Raw genomic sequence first — 5,548 nt, 5'->3', positions numbered from 1 at the left:
GCCTTTTATTGAAGGACAAACCAATAACAAAGAAATGTATACGCACGAAATTTTTACATGGTGGTTGGGAAGTGAAAGCTAAGTATCACAATAAGCTCAACCATACAAAAGGTACCATATTTGCTCCATGTTTAAATGATCTTGATGAAGAAGAAATTGTCAAAACCTTATCTGATCAAGGTGCCATAGAAGTATACAAATTTTCTAAAGTTGTGGATGGCAAGCCTAAGCTTTCCACTTTGACACATATCATCTCCCGAAACGAGTTGATATTACGTGGCATTCAGCGATAGTGTAACCTTATTGCCCAAACCCAATTCAGTGTAAGAATTGCGGTAAGCTCAATCATACTGTGAAATGATGTAATAACCCAAAAATTTACGATCAGTTCAACGTCCCTCCACACACCTCCGACACATGCTCCCGGACAATGTCCGTAAATTGCTCAGAGGGTTCCCAGCTTCCGCCCCGCGGTAAGGGGCGCTGCCGCGGGGGACCCCATTACTTCCCCTTAATACTCGTGGGTTGTGGAGCTTGGCGCAGTCAGGCGAAGCAACCGTAAGAAACAGATGATAATGAATTTACAACAAAACGAAAAAACAAAAAATTCGTGCTGCACAAATCCGAGGGTGCCCTCATGAAGTCTCGCTACACGAAGGCGAGGTTCATTCTAAGCAAGATTGCCAAAAATGAACTCGCTGGAGCGATTGACGAGCGCGACGCGGCTGACAAGTTAAAATACCAGCAGGTGGTTAAGGAGTACGAAGACTTCTTATCCAACAAACCTAAAGAGGACAACAAGAAAAAAGGCGATGCGATGAAGAGAAACAGGTCACAGGACGTGATCGATCAGACACCGAAGAGATCTAAGGTGTCCAGCAGCATCGAAGAAACAAAGCAACAACCGTTCAGTGAGGTGGTTAAAGATAACCTCCTATATGCACTAATCGACGAGACCACAAACAGTGGCAAAGTGGTCCTGCAGAAGTGGGGGCAAGTGGAGGCCAAACTATCCAAGCTCGTGCTAGACAAGCATGTGGTTGGAACACAGGGCGGAACTCCCCCTTCCTTCGATTCTGCAGGAGTACTTCGCGGCTGTAGGGTTATCAAGTGCGACGACGACTGGTCAAGGGCAGCATACTGGAAGGCTTAAAACTTAAGCTCATTCCGGCCAAGGACATCCCTTGCCCTCCTCGCACTCGCATTTGGCTACCGGTGATGGACTTGAGCGGTGCAGAAGTGTTGAAATATATGAAGTCACACAACCCTGTGGTGCCGATGGACGACTGGGCAATCGTGAAGGCTGCAAAAGAGCAGCATGTCATTCGTTCTGCAGATCAACTATGAGTGCCTGCCAATACTAAAACAACACGACAACAATATGCGGTGTGGTCTAAGAAAGGCCAAACTGAAAATTTTCAAAGCAGATAGCAATGAAAATGAGGAAGACCCAAAGGAGGTCGACAACAACATACAGCTAGAAAGACTAGAAAAGCTTGACCTAGCTGAAGACGACAATAAACCCGATGCCTAGAGCCATACAGGTGAATCTGCAGCACTCGAAATGTGCTACAGAGAACTTGGATGTCTTCCTCAGGGAAGGGGACATCGACATCGGTTTCATACAGGAGCCCTGGGTCAAAGACAACGAGATTAAGGGGTTCCAAAACAACAAGAACATCAACATATTCTACAACAAAGCAGACGGTAAGCCACGATCATGCATAATCACTAAAAAACACTTAAAAGCTTTTCTGTGTTCTAATTTTAGTACTCCCGATTTTACGGTGGTGAAAGTGGAGCTGCAGAAATCGGCGATATACCGGGCATCGGTGTATATGCCACATGAGAAACCGGCGCCGCCAGACGAAGTGGCTCGATTCATGTCAACATTAAACAACACAGACAAACTATTGATGGGCTGCGACGCAAACGTCAGGAACGAGCTCTGGGGCAGTTCAGAGACGAATGAAAGAGGTGAGTCACTTTTTGAATTCCTATTAAACACCAACCTAGACATATGTAATGTTGGGACCACCCCAACCTTAACTTTTCCGAACTCGGCAAACTTTCCAGGCTGGGAAGAGGTCATAGACGTTACTCTATGCACAAACAATAATTCTTAAATAGTCACAAATTGGAGAGTATCCGACAAGAAATCCTTTTCGGACCATAGCTGGATCCTCTTTGATATCGATCTTAAGCTTGAGAAACCTGTCCCATATAGAAATCCTAGAAAAACAAACTATCACACATTCTGTAGAGTGACCCAGTCTAAACTTCAAAACTTAAACAGAACCATAACGTCAAGGGAAGACCTAGATGAGAAAGTAAGAGCTTTCGAAACTTCGTTGACGAAAGGACTTGAAGCTTCATGTCCCGCCACATATGGCAAAACAACCTATCCTACCTGGTGGAAGAAAATCTTCAATATGTGCTACAAACACAAATACTTCAAACCATACAAAGACTGCCTTAGGAAATACAAGAAAGCAATCAAAGGGGCTCGGACAGAGGCTTGGAGAGATTTTTGTAGTTCCATAGAATCGACCAAAGATACGGTCAGACTAGGCAAGCTTTTATCCAAGGAACACTCCTGCCCTTCCTTCTTGAAGAAAGATAACGGAGAGTGGACAAAATCCTCGGCCGACACACTAGAACATCTTGTAAATACACACTTCCTAGGCAACACAGAATATATTGAGAACAATACTGACAGTGTTCAAACATCCAAACTATCACCCATTATAATCAACCACATCGTATCCCAAGATAGAATATTATGGGCGATAAAAAACTTTGAACCATATAAGGCAGCCGGTCCAGATGGGATATTCCCAGCCATGCTGTGGAACACTCGAGAAACGGCGATTCCTTGGCTGGAGGTCCTTTTCAGGAAAAGCCTTATGCTAGAGCATATACAAAAAAGCTGGAGGAGGGTAAAAGTGATCTTTATCCTCAAAGCTGGTAGACGCGGTCATGATACAACGAAAGATTTCAGACCCATCAGCCTATCCTCCTTCATCCTCAAAACTCTCGAGCGATTGTTGGATGTATATCTCAGGGAAAAGATTACAGACTCAACGATTTCACCATCTCAACATGCCTATCTCAAATGAAATCCACAGAGACAGCTCTTCATGAGGTTGTAAGTGCGATTTAGAGGAGCATAGAATACAAGCAATACTCACTAGTCGCTTTTCTCGACATAGAGGGGGCCTTCAACAATGTTACCACAAGATCTATAATTGAGGCTCTTAACATGTTAGGCACAGACATAGGTCTCAACGAATGGATAGAGAACATGCTCAAAACTAGAATAATCATCGGTGAGGTAGGCAGCAGCACGATAAAACGCTCTGTCAACAGGGGAACCCCTCAGGGAGGAGTCTTATCCCCTCTGCTGTGGTTACTAGTCGCCAACAACATCCTCACCAAATTCAACAGCAAGGGAATTAAAGTAGTGGCGCACGCGGACGACATGGTGCTTATGGTTTCAGGAATGTTTCCAACCACAATCAGTGAGATTATGGAAGGAGCTCTGGTATTATTTAGCAATTAGGCCACGGACTGTGGTTTAAGTGTAAACCCGAGAAAAACTGAACTGATGCTATTCACCAAGAAAACCAAGGTGCCAAACTTTAATCTCCCAAAACTAAACAGCGTCAGCCTCACGCTAACCAAACAGGCAAAACGCCTAGGGTTTATCCTGGACCCCAAACTCAGCTGGAAGTCCAACGTAGAGTACAGGGTAAAGAAAGCAAATATAGCACTTTACACGTGTAAGAGAATGTTGGGAAAAAAATGGGGTCTCCAACCAAAACTATCCAACTGGTCCTACACAGCCATTGTAAGGCCAATACTAACATATGCGGCACTAGTTTAGTGGTCTGCAACAGAAAAGAAATACAACAAAACTAAGCTGAACAAGGTACAAAGAACAGCGTGTATCCTAACTACAGGAGCGCTGAGCACCAGTCCTACTGAAGCGCTCAATGTACTAACACATCTATTGCCATTAGATTTACACATTAAAACAATAGCTACTTGTAGCGCGGTGAGACTCAGAGACATAGGAAGCTGGACCACAAGGTCGTACGGTCACAGTAAGATCCTCCTACAGGGACCCTCGCTGCTCAAAAACGGATCAGACTACACAGTCCCCGACCTCAACTTCAAGAAGAGCTTTACGGTACGTTTTCCACCGAGAACCGGGTGGAGCAAAGTAAAGGCGATTAGAAGACACGATATCGAAATTTATACCGATGGTTCTAAGATGAGCTGTGGTGTGGGAGCTGGCTTCCATTCGGAGCCACTCAACCTATCTCAATCAATTCGTCTTCCGGATTATGCCACCGTGTTCCAGGCAGAACTTTTAGCGATCAGAGAAGCATGCAAATCCCTAAAACTCTACAAGGAAGTTGGTGCAAGAGTAGCTATCTTCTTAGACAGTGAAGCAGCTATTACGGCCTTAGACTCTGACTACATTTCATCCAAACGGGTCCTACAGTGTAGAGAGAAGCTGAAACTGCTCAGCCATTGGATTGAAATTACCCTGATATGGGTTCCCGGTCATAGGAACATACGGGGCAATGAGATAGCAAGAAAGGGTTCGACACTAGACATAGCAGAGGCGGTGACAGTCTCCACCCCACTGAACCCACTAAAAGCATCCATTGCTTCACACTATCATGCTTTAGCCGAAAGAAGATGGAAGCAAGTACCTACATGTATTACAACAAAAAACACATGGCCGTCATACAAAATCCAAAGAACGAATGACCTGCTAGGATGTTCTCGGGCAAACATTTCACGCATCACTGCAACCCTTACAGGACATTGGAAAGTAGGGGATCATACAGCTAGACTCAATATACCTTTCCATCCTATCTGTAGAAGCTGTCAAGCGAAGGGGCGAAGGAAAGTCTTTTCCACTATTTATGTGAATGTCCGGGACTAGCCAGGGCACGACTCCGATCCTTCGGTAAGCCTTTCCTACAGCAAATTAAGGAGATCTCAGACATCGAGATAAAGGATTTGCTGCTATACCTGGACCTCACTAAATGGATCTGACTTGGAAACAAAACCAAAAAAAAAAAACAAATCATACAGCTAGACTCAATATACCTTTCCATCCTATCTGTAGAAGCTGTCAAGCGAAGGGGCGAAGGAAAGTCTTTTCCACTATTTATGTGAATGTCCGGGACTAGCCAGGGCACGACTCCGATCCTTCGGTAAGCCTTTCCTACAGCAAATTAAGGAGATCTCAGACATCGAGATAAAGGATTTGCTGCTATACCTGGACCTCACTAAATGGATCTGACTTGGAAACAAAAACCAAAAAAAAAAAAAACAAAACATCACACGAGGTAGTTGTAGTAAAACGGTGCTGGTCACTAATTAGTTCAGAAATGTTCAACCACCTTAACAACAAAAACAACAACCCAGATCTTAAAAATTGAAGTGGAAAAGAAATGTACAATGAAAGACGCAATTACGTTTTATAGAAACCTAATTCCTTCAATTACAGGTGGCCCTTCATTCGATT

This window comes from Anastrepha obliqua, chromosome 6, assembly GCF_027943255.1.
Source record: "Anastrepha obliqua isolate idAnaObli1 chromosome 6, idAnaObli1_1.0, whole genome shotgun sequence".
NCBI classification, from domain to species: Eukaryota; Metazoa; Arthropoda; class Insecta; order Diptera; family Tephritidae; genus Anastrepha; species Anastrepha obliqua.
Note: the sequence above shows the minus strand (reverse complement) of the source record.